This window comes from Sminthopsis crassicaudata, chromosome 4 (genome assembly GCF_048593235.1).
Source record: "Sminthopsis crassicaudata isolate SCR6 chromosome 4, ASM4859323v1, whole genome shotgun sequence".
NCBI lineage: Eukaryota > Metazoa > Chordata > Mammalia > Dasyuromorphia > Dasyuridae > Sminthopsis > Sminthopsis crassicaudata.
In genome coordinates this window covers 314,722,891-314,737,901 of record NC_133620.1, presented here as the reverse complement: position 1 = coordinate 314,737,901, position 15,011 = coordinate 314,722,891, and the positions used below count along the sequence as shown (strand labels likewise).

At 34.3% G+C, this 15,011-nt stretch overlaps 1 protein-coding gene across 3 annotated transcripts in view; it reads left to right on the top strand.

Moving 5' to 3' along the window:
* Positions 1-15,011, top strand: part of CYTH1 (cytohesin 1) — a 183,990-nt gene that overhangs the window by 97,890 nt on the left and 71,089 nt on the right. Inside the window, exon 1 of one of the 3 annotated variants that reach the window (XM_074260278.1) lies at positions 7,749-7,897. The exons of the other annotated variants lie outside the window; for them this stretch is intronic. The gene's annotated coding sequence lies outside the window, so the exon portion shown is untranslated. Of the gene's footprint in view, positions 1-7,748; positions 7,898-15,011 lie in introns of those variants that run through there. 3 annotated transcript variants of the gene reach the window in all.

Genomic DNA, 15,011 nt, shown 5'->3' with positions numbered 1-15,011 from the left:
GAATAGCCATATGATACAAGAGACATACAATATAAGTTGAAGGTTATCTCAGAGGGAAGGCACTAGCCATTGGTGGTGGTGGTGGGGAGAATAGGAACTAGAAAAAACCTTTTACAATGAATTTTGAGCAGAGTCTTAAAGAAAGGCAGGGAAGCCAGTGTCTTTGGCTAAGATATTTTCAAATATTTTGAATTATTATTTATGTTTCTGTTATTATTGGTTACCTTATTATCAAAGTGTACAGCTAGTAATTTTAATAGTTAAGCCTAAAAGATTAATGCATATATGCTATATACATATATAGCATATACACATATATAGAGAGACAGATATATATATATATATATATATATATATATATATATATATTTATAAATATATGTAGAGAGAAGAGATAAATATAAAAAGGTTTCTTTGGTTTATTAAATAAAAATAATACTTAATAAACAGAGGTGGGGGCTCTAAGCTAATAGTCATTGTTATAATTTTAGTAATTAGAATATATCCACCCTGTATTTTCTAGAATTCAGGTTGATAAGAATGAATATGGTAATGAGTCAAGTAGCAGGCTATGATTGGAAAAACTTTGTTAAATATTGGGACTTTCATTTTGGATTTTAATATATTTTTTATTTCTCTTATAAATGAGAATAAAAATAAGAATATATGGGATTATTGAAAGAAAGGTCAAAGAAGTGATAGATTATAAAGTATTTCATAGTAAGTTCAGGCCTAAAGAATTCACTTATAGTGCCCACTTAGTCTATGAGATAACCAAAAAATGCCAAATATACAGACAGTAGGAATCTTACTGGGTCTGGTTTGCATACCACCTTTTGAGGAGGAATTATTCAAAGAAATAGATGTCTTATCTTTGTTTACTAGTTGTGTCTTATTTCTTATTTGTATCTCATTCTTTACATTTATGATTATTAAGGACATTTTCAGCATTTTGAGATTGCATACTTATAATAGACTACTAGACATTTTCACCCAGATTTGTCTCATTGCAATTCAGACTCATTCTAAAAAATGAACTACCCATTATTTCCTTCCTTTGCCCTTCCTTTTAACTATAGCATTTTTATTAATGTGTTCTGTTTTTCTGCTCTCTCTCTCTCTCTCTCTCTCTCTCTCTCTCTCTCTCTCTCTCTCTCTCTCTCTCTCTCTTTCTCTCTCTCTCTCCTCTATGTCTTAAAATCTAAGTCATCTTTGGTCTTGTCACTCTGTTTCACCTCCTACATGAAATCAGTTGCTGTCATGTTGACTTTTATCACAAAAATTTCTGTCTGAACTATCCTCTCTTCCCATTTGTGTTTCCTTAATTTCAGGTATTACTTTTCTCCTTCTAAAGCCTCTTAACTTCTCTCTTCCCCTCTCCAATCTATCATTTATATTGATGCTTGAATAATACAATTTATAGCACTTATTTCCCTTCTTATTTTATAAATTCACTGATTTTCAGTTATCTACCAAATAAAGTCCAAATTCCTCATCACTCTAAAGCAGTTTAGCTTAGTATTCAAGTTCCTCCTTAATCTATCTCCCTATCTACTTTTTCAGCTCATTATACTCTTGCATACATTCTTTGTTTCAACTATACTATATTGACCTTTTCTTGATAACTTTCCCTATTCTAGTGCCTACAAGGTTCTGGCTCCAACATCTCCTTGCCTGGAATACATTCATCACCTTTACCTCAAGGCCCCCCTGTCCCTCTCATCCATCCATCCTTCCCATACTTTGAGATCTATTCTGGAGCCATCTGTCCCAGAAAATCTTCTCTGATTCTTTCTAACTAGAAGTGATAGCATTTTGTCTCAAATCTCTCCTAGCACTTTTAATTCTCCTAGGCACTCATATATTCTGATTTTTATTATAGTTAGGTATGACCTTACCTTGCCTCTTCACCTCTAGATTTTAAAATTCTTAAGTGCAAGAACTACATCTAATTAAGACATCTGTATATCTCCAATGCCTTGAATCATTGCTATATGCAATAGGTATTTAATAAATTTGTTTAATTGAATTGTATTTAATGATCTTATGAGTAACATGATAATTCTACCCACCCTTTTACCCTAGAGATCCCAAAAGATTGGAAAGGTAGAGTGGAATTTGTAGTCTTCAAATTTTTTCTTGTGGATACTTTAGTTGAAAACCAGCCTAAGCTTGGAATATATTTATTCTCTGGAAGTATCTTCGAGTTCATTAGTTCTAACCTGTACATTACAGGCAGTTTCTATCCATTTTTTAGATCAAGTCCCATCTCTATCATGAAAGCTCTCCCAGATTATTCTAACAAGCTGTGAACTTCTTCCTTTTCTCTTAATAGCATTTGTCCATACCACTTGAAAGTTTGTCCTATAGATTAAAATTTCTTTGGTATTATTATTGAATGAATTCTTAAAACTTGAACTTTTAACAAACATTTTTTGTCTGCCTACTTATACCTCTTTGAATACAGAAGGAATGTATCCCTTTTTTTTTCCCCCTCGTACCTATTAACCACTTAGGAAATATTTGCTGATTAGTTCCTGTCTGCCATTTGTTCCCTCTTTTCACCTTCTTTATGTCTCCCGAGGCATTTGGGGTTAAGTGACTTGCCCAGGGTCACACAGCTAGGAAGTCCTCCTGACTTCAGGGCTGGTGCTCTAGCCATTGTGCCCCCAAGATGCCCCTACTTTTTTTCTTTTTTAATACAGGATTTTCTTAGCTTTTTATTTTATTTTATTTTATTTGCTAGCTAGTATAATGCCAGAGAAACTGATGCAAGATAAAGATTAGGGAATTTTTAATATTTTATTTGGATTTCTGAGAGGGAGAGATTGTGCTGGGGGCATGATGCCCCCAGGGCTGATGTCCAAAACATCCAGCATCGAATGTGAGTTCTCAATGACATATTTATACACAGTAGCTAAACAAAGTCAGGGGGGTGAAGTCCAAACTCTGGTGAGCAGGAATCTCCAGGTAGGAGCCATCAAACCAATTCTGACAGGTGTAGGACCATAAATTCTAAAAAACTGGGAGTTAAAGATGTGTCTAGCTTAGAGCCAGAAAGTCTGGGCTCTCCCTTATCTTGAATATACACATTGACAATTTATAACCTATATAGTAAGTATCTCTGAGCTATATTAGTCTTAATGAATTGGGGGGTTGGGTAGGGGAGGAGGCGTGTTTTGCAACTAAGGGGATTGAGGCAGAACAATTAAGGAAACTGAGGCAGGACCATTTAGGGAACCTGAGGCAGAACAATTTAAGGAAATTGAAGCAGAACAATTAGGGAAATTGAGACAGGATAATAAAAGGGAAATGTGGCACAACACTTGGAAGTATTGTGTTTGAGGCTAGATTTGAATTCAGGTCTTCCTGACTTCAGGGCTAGTACTCTATCTACTGCAACATCTAGCTGCCCCATGTCTCCCTACTTTTTATTATTATTATTGTTGTTGTTGTTGTTATAGATTTTAATTTATAAAACATATGCATGGGTAATTTTTCAACATTGACCCTTGCAAAATCTTCTGTTCCAAATTTTCCAAAAATCTGAGAAGGAAAACAAAAATGCAAGCAAACAATAACAGAAAAAGTGGGTATAGATGACTCTTCATTACTGAACAATTGGAACTAGTTTGAATCATCTCATTGTTGAAGGGAGCCATGTCTATCAGAGTTGATCTTCGTATAGTCTTGTTGTTGTTGTGTATAATGATCTCTTGGTTCTGCTCCTTTCACTTAGCATCAATTCATGTAAGTCTCTCCAGACCTCTCTGAAATCATCCTGTTAATCATTTCTTACAGAACAGTAATATTCCATAATATTCATATTCAGCCATTCTCCAATTGATGGATATCCATTCAGTTTCTAGTTTCTAGTCACTACAAAATGGGCTGCCACAAACATTTTTGCACATGATTTTGCATATCCTTTCCCTTCTTTAAGATCTCTTTGGGATATAAGCCCAGTAGTAACACTGCTGAATCAAAGGGTAAGCACAATTTGATAACTTTTTGAGCAAAATTCCAAATTGCTCTCCAGAATGGTTGGATTTGTTCACAATTCTACCAATAATGTATCATTGTCCCAGTTTTCTCACATCTCCTTCAACATTTGTCATTATCTTTTCCTGTCATTTTAGCCAATCTGAGAGGTGTGTAGTGGTATCAGAGTTGTCTTAATTTGCATTTCTCCATATTTTTTACTTGATACTTTCTAAGACTTGTTCCTCTAAGGCCATATCCTAAAGATCCAGTGACAACAGTGAAAGGGAACTGGATAGGATGGAGTAAACTTTAAAGGAAAAAAAAAACTGGGGGAAGTTATTTTTTACAATACTTCATATTATTTCCCTTCATACTTTTTTTTTTAGCTATTCTGGCCTATTAGCTGTTCAGTAAACCTGTTCATCATTCCACACTTTTTCCACCTTTGCATAAATTATACTTCACACCCAGAATGCACTCCTTCCTGTTCTGTTCTTCCCCATACTCTTTTTAAATTGCTTTGTATTTACTTATGTGTATATATCACCGAATAATATCAGAATTGAATAAATTTGATGACCTTTAGAACGGAGAAACCTGGTAATTGCTGAAATTGACCATTCAACTTTTGTTGTATCTTCCCATGTAGTCCCCTAGTGATCAAGGGCTGGTTGTTGGTTTTGTTTGTGCATACCCCAGATCTAACATAGTATCCTTACTTATAGTAGGTACTTAATTTTTGTTTATCAAATTGAATGATGGTGATAAGAAGCAATAAAATCTCCTGATTTTTGAGGGGGAGAACATGATGAAAACAGTGCATAAAAGACATTATTTTAGTAGTAATATGTAGAATTCAGTGCTAGAGAGGGGATTATCTATGAGGCCTTTATAGTAGTCCAGGAATGAGATGATTGCATAGAATATGGAATTAGACATAGAACATAATGATCTAATCCCAGAGAAATTATAGGAGAAAAGTTGGCAAAAAGTAGATTCAGATAGAAAGATCCTTAGGATCCTGGAGTTCAGTGTCAGTTTTTAATGACAAGGTTCAGGGGTTTGGAGAGCACAGTAACAGAGAATGTGGCAAAGCCATTTGTACTCAGAGAGAGGACTATGAGGACTAAATGTGGATCATAACATTGCATTTTCACCTTTTAATTTTTTGGCTGCTTTTTTTTTCTCATTTTCTTTCCTTTTTGATTTGATTCTTTTTGTGCAGTATGATAAATGTGGAAATATGTATGGAAGAACTGCCCGTGTTTAACATATATTGGATTACTTGCTGCCTAAGGGAGAAAAAAAACTTGGAACACAAAGTTTTGTAATGGTGAATGTTGAAAACTATGCATATAATTTAAAAATAAAAAGCTTAAAAAATAATTCCTCTAAGAAAGGAGTTGGTAGCTCTTAGTAGAGTATTTGGCACATAGTAAGCACTTAATTATTGTCATTCATTTATGCATTATCAATCCTGTTTTACAGATGGAATTGAGGCTCAGAGAAGCTTTATCACAACACAGCTAGCAATGTCAGAACTGAGATTTGAACTCCTGACTGTAGATGCTGTATTTTTGTCATCATATTGTGGTTCTTTTCACTTGAAATCCTTAGTGAACAAGATAATGTACAAAAAGTTCTAATTTGTGAGATGAAAACTGGAAAAAAGGCCATATATATCAAGATGTTATTTTTATAATAGTGCAAAAGGTATTAGAGAAATTAAATGTAAGCTGGAATCATTAGGGAATCCTTCATGGGAGAAAGTCTTGAATTTGAATTTGAGAGTTAGAAAAAATATTGGTAGGTCTGCATAGATAGAGAGGAATTAAAAGGGATCAGTGAGGTGAAATGATTGGAAATAAGCGATAATTTAGAGTGGATAGAGAAAAACTATTGTAAGGAAGTAGTTAGGCCCAACAAACAAAATACCAGAAGAAAGTGATAGCAAGTTAGAGACAGTTTTATGCCACTATTGAGCTTCCAGACTTATTTTAAACTTCTCTTGAAGTGTTTTTTGAGGTTTACATTTTATTTTCTGTGAATACATTTGGTGGTGCCGTTTAAAGTTTGGCTTTTGCTGAATTGTTATGATTCTTGAAAAAAAACAACTTTGATTCTCTTAGTATCAGTCAATTAACAAGCATTTAATAAGTCCCTATTATGTGCCAAACATTATGCTAAGAACCAAGAATAAAAAGATAAAAGTAAAAATATGAAGTGGAGAGACCAATTGGAGCCATTACAGTAGTTCAGATGAAAAGTGATGATGACTTGAAATTAGTAATAATGACCTACGGTAGAAGAGAAATATGGGTAGATTTGAGGGATGTCTTCAACATAGAAACAAGTTTGGACACCTGATGAGTATATGTATAGTGAATATAGTGAGGAGCTGAGGGTGTACTGAAGTTGTGATCCTGAGTAAAGTAATCCTGGAAGGATGGTGGTAGCAGAAAGAAGAAAATTCTGAAGAGGGATAGGTTCAGGGGAAATAATAATATGAGTTATATGAGTTCAGTATTTGATATCTTGAGTTTATATATCTTTGGTACCATCTAATTCAATATATTCTCTTTCCTTTAAAAGAATCTAAGATACAAAACTAAAATGTTTGGATCAAGTATGAAGATGCTTACATAATAATTATGAGGTCCATTCACATTCCCAAGTAGTATTACACTTTAATAAGTAATTCAGTAGATAGGGTTGGTTTTGCCACATTAGTACTATGATGAGAACAAGAAGATTATTCTTGAGAGCTGGGAATTGATTTTTAGCAATATGTTAAGGACATGCTTTGGAAATTATGGTATTGAATTCGGAACATTGTTGGGAAGGTATATCACTATATCACTTATTTTTAGTTGCTTTACACTGACCTACCATGGAGTTTGAAAAACAATTTTCTTATTGTGTGTGGAGAAGGGTACTATGGGTATACATGAGACTGTAACTGTGTTCCCTGACATCAGTCAGTTCCCAAAGATAAGCTTTTTATCCCCACCCTGTTAAAAATTTAGTAAAATGCATATATTGCCGCTTTTTAGAGGGGAGGGGGAAAGCCATTGTCCTTGTTATTAATAGCAAATGAAATAAAAATACATTCCCTTCTTCAAAAAGAGATGGAGGAGAAGCACTAACATGATTTCCTGCATATTTCAGAATCTAGTTAATAAGCAAACTGCTTCCTGAAACCCTGCTTTGACTATGTTTTAGAAATCTGGTCAGTGTCAGTTCACTGCTGACATAGTGCAGAGTAGCAGGCAGCACGTTGGGATTGTGGGTGAGGGGAGTTGACAGCGTGTCGTGCTACTCTTTATGGATGATGCATTCCCTCATCCTGTTTTCTATTCAGTCAATAATACAAGTATATCCAAGTAAGGGTTAATATCTCCCAGGAAAAGCAACCATCCACTCCTGCTTCTGAGGGGGAAAAAGAAGCAGGCAATTTTTCTCCATCCCCAACCCCCTTCCTCAAGCCCCAGGAGGCAGAGAGTGGGGGAGTAGTGGGAGGGGCCAGCCATGTAATTGCATTCATGGAAATTAGCCTCAGAGAAGCTGAGCTGTGCACAAGTAACAGTTAGGGTCACAGCTCCATGCATATACATCTCTGTGGTACAGGCCAGCGTTCTCCTCCAGGACCAACTCCCTTTCCACTAGCAGTTTTTGTTCATCTTTCATTTCATCTGGACGCCCTTTTTCCTTTTTCTGCTGTGCTGGCATACACATGCTCTCTTTCCTCCATCTCTTGCTCCATCTAGTGCTGTGGAAGCACCCAGGAGACTGGAACTGCTATACAAATCTGCTATGGGCTCTGAAGAGAGAAGCAACAATCTGCTGATGATTTAATGTTGCAACCCAGGGCTTGCAAGGACACTAGGGCAGCAGGACAGGGGACTCACCTTGGGTAAGAGGTTGGGTGGTGGATGTGTACATATGTGCTCACAATACATAGAAGAATGTATGTATTGTGCTTTGCTGCCTGCCTCTTCTGTCTTGAAGCCACCGGCATTTGCTGATCAGTGCAGTGTGTCTATCTCGCTGTATGTCTGCCTCTTCTCCGGCTCTGGTTCTCTCTTCTCAGCATTTTTTCATTGGCTGGTTTAGCTAGTGTTGTTTAAGCATTCAGTGCAGTGTTCTAGGCCTATGATTTAAGAACAAGCTAATATCTAATTTCAGTGGTCCTCAACTGTGTGTGTGTGTGTGTGTGTGTGTGTGTTTTGAAAGGGGAAGTGTGTTAAAGAGCAGGATGACAGGAAGCAAAAAGGTAAATTAATGTGCTATTTTTTTCCTGGAGTTTTCTTCCACCTACTAAGGTCCATGGGACAGTATCTCTTTATTCCCTTTTTCAGAGATAAATAGAGAGAAGGAATTGGAATAACAACACATCTGGTGTGATCTTAGACATCTGTTCTGATTACAGCACTAAGACAACATTTTTGAGATTTGCTTTATAAAAAAAGATGTAGAGTTCTTTTAGTTATGGGCCAGTATACTAGCTGATTTAGGGAGGGGACCACGAGGAAGAGAACTGACTCAGTAAATATGGGTAAGGCTCTATTTTATGGTGTGAAGGGGCGTGCTAGCACAGCTGCTCAGACTGACAGTGATTACGTGCAATCCTCTGATTTTAGGGACTGGATACTGCAGCCATACTATGGTAGGGATGCTTTTAACATATCTGGGGATCTATTCTGGGGAAAGGGGAACTGCAGAAGCTGCAGTAAATGGAGAATATCCTCTATTAGCAAAGAAGAAGGAAGACAAAGCTGAACTGAGGATTAGGCACTCTTTTATTACAACAGATAAATCCTAGCTTTTGCTAAGGATTTAGAATTGTGCTTCCCCCTTTCTCCTGCCCCCTTTGAGGCTAGTAGCAGAAGATACCTTTTCTTGATTCAGCCAGTTGAATCTGATTTCAGTTTCTGTTGTGTCCTTTAAACACACCATTTAGACTCCCTGTCTTGAAGGATGAGTGTCAGAAAAGGAACTGCTATGAGTTCCATCAATATGAGGTAGTTATCAATAGGTCTTAAAGGTTAGGGGCCTGAAAATGAGTTTGACAACCATAAATCTTTATTGATGTTCACTTATTTCTCTAAATCTAAATCTATAACTGAGCTTTTATTCAAAAATCTTACTAGCTCTCCTCAGGTTAAATGATTTAAGTGTAAAACTATTTAGATTGTAGCAGAGAATTCTAGGATTTGTTAGGTGAAGTGTGATTCGACTCTAATCTTTACTTAAGAGGAAATTAGCAGTAAACAAAATATGACTTTGTATTGTCACTCCTTGATGAGAAGTTTAGTTTGGAAATAGGGGTGGAATTGTTGGTTTGATACTGCATTTATATGATGCTTCTAAATTTTAGGATGTAATGGTATAGTGATAGAGAACTTACCTCAGAGTCAAGAAGATAATGTCATGTGTATCTCTAAGATTAAAAGTTGCAGGACGGTTCTGCATTGGAAGAAGGTATTTCCTCACTTCAAGTTCACAATACTAATGACATCATAGACCCCAACAAAAATAAAAATATTAATTTAGTTGTAAAGAAATAAGATTTTTTTTCTTGAAATATACAATAACTGTAAGCTCTGTTACAGAGAAAATTGGGGGTTTTTTCCATCTAAATAATAGAATTCTCAAGAAATTGTTCAAAATGCATGAAGACAGCTTAGCTGATTTTCAAGGATGAATGCATATGCCAGATTCATAGTAAAATGTTCTTTTTAATTTGTTTAGAATGAGGGCTAGTTTTTCACAGGCTTAATTTTTAAAAGTATAAGAAAATGCATGCTTTAAGCATATATTGCCATCTGTCAGAAAGTTATAGGATTTTACAAGTCACTTTTCTCTTCCTACTCCCTCACTTTATAGATAAAAGAAACTACTGAGACCCAGAAAGTATAATTTGTCCAAGTCTTACAAGTGGGAAGATTTGAATGATCTTCTGTCTCCAAATTCAGCCTTCTTTCCCGCATTTTTCTGCTTCTCTCAGTTCAAAATTTCATAAAAGACTGGAAATAAGATAATACTTAGAAAAGCAGGTTACTGCTATTAAATGTTAGGGGCAATTTCACTTAATTTGGTTAAGACATATTCATATAGCAAAAACAACTCATTGTCTCTTCTCATTGTCTTTTCCACATAACTGTCAAAATGATATTATTAAGACATAGGTTTGACAGTCCTTTGTTCAAAAAGCTCCAAAGGCTCTCCCTACTTTCTGTAGGATCAAATATAAATTACTGTTAGGCATTTAAAGTCCTTTATAATCTCTCTGAAGCTTGCCTTTCCAGATTTAATATATTACTCCCCTTTACATACTCTATTGTCCAGCCAAACTGACCTATTTACCATCCATCACAAGCAACATTCCATTTCTTTCTCCATGCCTTTGTTCAGGCTGTTTATCCTGTATGCCTGGAATTCACTCTCTCCTCTAACCTACCTCTTAGAATTCCTAACTTCCTTTAAAGCTTAATTTAAGTTTCACCTCCTAAAGAGGCCTTTGCTGACCTTCCCCTCTTAACTAACATCTCTCCCACTTCTGAAATCATCTTGTATTTATTTATTTATTTATAGTTTTATATATGTATATATTGTTTTCCTTGATATACTATCAACTCTTTGAGGGCAAGAACTGTTCTATTTTTGTTGTGTATCCCCAACACATAATAGTTATTTAAAAATATATTTGTTGACTGATTTTGACTTTCAAAATAGGTCTTTATTTCAAAATTTATACATGGTGTCTCTTCTGTAAAAGCTTCTACTACCAACTTCTCAAATTACCTAAAACAGTAACTTTTATAGGTACCAAAGTTTCACTGTAGCTTTCTAAATTCGGTTTTCTTAAAAGCACAAATAAATTTTAAAAATACTCTTTGCCTACTTGCTATCTTGCTAGAAAGACACTCATTCTTAGAAATAATTCAGAATTTTAGAATTTTAGAAAGACACTGATTCTTTCCTAAACTTGACAGATTTATTTTTTAAAATTAATATCATGTATTTTTATAAGATGTGCAGGTTTTTACTTTGTAATTTTTTTAACCTTCATTTTCATTACCGTGTCCTTTACTGTTACTTCCTTTTAAAATAGCTTTACTAAGCTTTATAAATGATACAATTCTTTTTATGTCTCTTATGCTTCAAATTGAGGTGTTCTTTCTGCATCTCTTAAATCCTGAAATTAATTTTTTTTCCTAAGCTAAAAAAAAAAAAAAAAAAAAAAAAAAGGAAATTATCTATTGTATAAGTCCTATATTCATTCACCTTGAAAGATAAGTCAGTGCAGAATGTCAACAGAATCCAGGGCACATGACCATAAATTAGTTTATTTCCAGCAGGTAAACCTTGAATTAAAATGTGAAATGTCTTATGTCAGGGTGGATTCAAATAAATTATATGTCATAGGGTAGAAGAGATAAGAGTTCTGTATCTAGGGAGAGAAGCTGCTATAGTCTTTGATAATGACATCTTCAAAAACTTCAGCCAGAGGGATATCAGGAAATCCAGCATTTAATGCCTTGGATTCTTTGATCTCTGTGGTCTGCAGTACGAGGCTTCTTGGGCCTTTTACTTTATCTTTCTCTTTATTCCTACATAGTTACCTGTTTCACCTTCCACTTGCTTTTCATAGCAGATAGAAATCAACATTGTGATGCAAAGAACAATGTCCTTACTTAATTTCTAGGATTGCCTGCTTTTTTTTTTTTTTTTTTTACCAAATCTCTCTGTTTTTGGTAACCCTTTACATACTTTGTATTCTAATTTCAGGGTCTTTGGGATGATACTTTCCTGTCCATACTCTCCAATTCTTGAAGCTATTACCCTACAAACTTCTCATACCAGAAAGTTGAAAAGGTGTTTTTTTTTTTTTTTTTTTGTTCAAATCTTGTTCATTCTTTATTTATCTTTGATCTTTAGAAACTTTTGTCATTATGTTTGAATTCTGAAATTCCTGTTTCTTTCAAATTTGCCATGAGTACCAAAAAATCCCCAATCATTTTCTAAATAGTTGTATATATATCCACATGTATACATTTCTCTGCCTTATTGTGCCCTGTAAATTTTCAATTAATATTTAATAAATCTTTTAATTCTGTTTTCAAATATTTTAATTAATGATTTCATAGCATTCTTTTCTTTTTAAATTTTGAATTCCAAATTCTTTCCCTCCTATTCCTTCCCCTACCCAATGAGAAGACAGTGCTATCAATTATAAATGTGAAATCATATAAAATATTCCTATATTAGCAATATTTTTAAAAATCAAGGAAAAATAAGGAGAGTGAGAAAATTATACTTCAGTTTGTACTTAGTTCATCAGTTCTATGGAGATAGCTAACATTTTTTTCATCATGAGTCCTTTCAAATTGTCTTGGATCGTTGTATTGATCAGTGTACCCACATTTTTCATAGTTGATCATTGACAGCATTATTAACTGTGTACAATGGTCTTCCGGTTCTTCTCATTTCACTTTGCCTCAGTTCTTATAGTTCATTTTGACATATTTTTCTGAAACTACTGCCCTCATCATTTCTTATAGCACAATAGTATTCTATCAAAATTTTATGCCACCACTTTTTCAGACATTCTTAATTAATGAGCATCCCCTTGATTTCTAATTCTTAATCACCACAAAGGAGCCTTTATAAATATTATCATACATATAGATTCTTTTCCTTTTTATTTAATCTCTTTGGGTTACAAACTTAATAGTAATATTGCTAACTCTTTGGGCTTTTTGGACCTAGTTCCAAATGGTTCTCCAAGATTGTTGAACCAATTCACTAGTCCACCAGCAGTTTGTTAGTATACCTATTTTTCCTTCATAACTTTCAGCATTTATCTTTTCTGATAGGTATGAGGTAGTATCTCAGAATTGTTTTAATTTGCATTTCTCTAATCAATAGTGATTGAGAACATTTTTTCATGACTATAGATGGGTTTGATTTCTTCTGAAAAATGAATAGATCACTTTTATTGTTTATCAATTAGGGAATGGCTCTTATTTTTTATAAATTTGATTCATTTCCACACTCAGTATATAGTTGAGAAATGAGGCTTTTATCAGAGAAACTTGGTGTAAAATTTTTTTTTCCTATTATTTTTGGACTACTTTTAACCACGATGTAGTTTCCCTGATTATTTCTTTTAATTATCTCTGTTTTTGCTTTTGCTTTATCTTAGATGATGATTACTACCCCTACCTTTTTTACTTCAGCTGAAACATATTAAATTCTATTCTAGTCCTTTATTTTAACTTCACATGTTTGTTTCTGTTTCACGCATGTCTCATATACACAAAATGGTGTTGGATTCTGGTTTCTATGCATTCTGCCTTATGTTTTTATTTTATGAATGAACTGATCCCATTCATATTCACAGTTATGATTTCTAACTTTATATTTTCCTCTATCCCATTTTCTTCCATTTCTTCCTTTCTCTTTCTTCTACTTCCTCCCTCTCTTCCCCCTCCCTCACCCTTTCTCCCCTCCTTCACTCTTCTTCTTCCTCCTCCCTCCCTCTCCCTTTTCTCTCTTTCCCTCTCTCCTCCCCCTCCCTCTCTTTCCCTCCCTCTCCTTTCTCTCCTTTATCCTCCTCTCTTCTTTCCCCCCTTCCTCCCTATTCCCACCCTTTCCTTCCCTCTTTGAACTCATTCCAGTGAGCCTGAAGTTCATTTGCTGCTTGCTTTGCTGGCTGCCACCATTCTCCATTTTCTCTTCCATTGTAAAAGCTCTTCCTTACACACTTTTTTAATATGAGAAAAATTTCCTTACTCTATTTCTCTCTCTTCCCCCTTCTCCTACTGCATTCCCCTTTCTCCTTTCGTTTTTTTGGAACATCATACCGATATGATCAACACAGCCATGCTCTCTAGGTAAACTCCTTAATAACTGCCCTAATAATGATAAGATCTGAGGAATTACATATATTATCCTCCCATATAGGAATGTGAACAGTTTGATTTTATTGACTGCCTTATCATTATTCTTTTATATTTACCTTTTTATGTTTCGGCTGAATCTTGTGTTCAAATGTAAAATTTTCTATTCTTCTCTGTTCTCTTCATCTGAAATACTTGAAAGTCCTCCATTTCATTAAGTATCTATTTTTCCCCTGAAGGATTATTCTCCAGTTTTATTGGATAGGTGATTTTTGGTTGTAATCCAAACTCCTTTGCTTTCTGGAATGTCATTCCAATCACTTTACTTATCTAATGTAGAAGCCACTAAATTTAGAGTAATCATGACAGTGGCTTCATGATATTTGAAATGGTTTTTTTCTGGCTATTGAAGTATTTTTACTTTGACTTGGGAGGTCATTGGTAGGTTCTTTCAATTTTTGTTTTATCTTCTTGAGATATGATGTCTAGTTCCTTTTTTTTTTTTTAAATTATGGCTTTCAATTACTTTAATCATTCTTAAATTATTTCTCCTTGATCTGTTTTCCCAAGCAATTGTTTTTCCCACAAGATATTTCACATTTTTACTTTTTCATTCTTTAGACTTTGTCTTATTGTTTCTTAATGTTTAATTGAATTATCATGCTTTCATTTGTCCAATTTTAAGGAATTATTTTCTTCAGTGAGATTTTCTTCATTTTCCATTTGGACAATGTTACTTTTTAGAGAGTTTGTTTTTGTTTTTAAAAACCACTATTTGACCAATTCTGTTTTTAAGATATTGTTTCCTTCAGTATTTTTGTGCTTTTTTTAATCCAATTTTTCCTCTCCCACTTTTATTTCTTTAACTCTTTCAGCAATTTTTGAATTTGGATCCAATTAGCATTTTTCTTTGAGACTTATTTAGTAGCTGTTTTCACATTGCTATCTTCTAAGTCTTGGTCTTCCCTTTCACTATGGTAACCTTTTTATGATCAGTTCTTTTTTTTTTTAATTGTTGTTTGCTTATTTTTCCAAATAATTTTTTGACTTTGAACTTTATGTTAAAGTTGGTTTCTGCTTATATGGGGGTAGGAAGCTTCAGACTTTTATGTGCTGCTATTT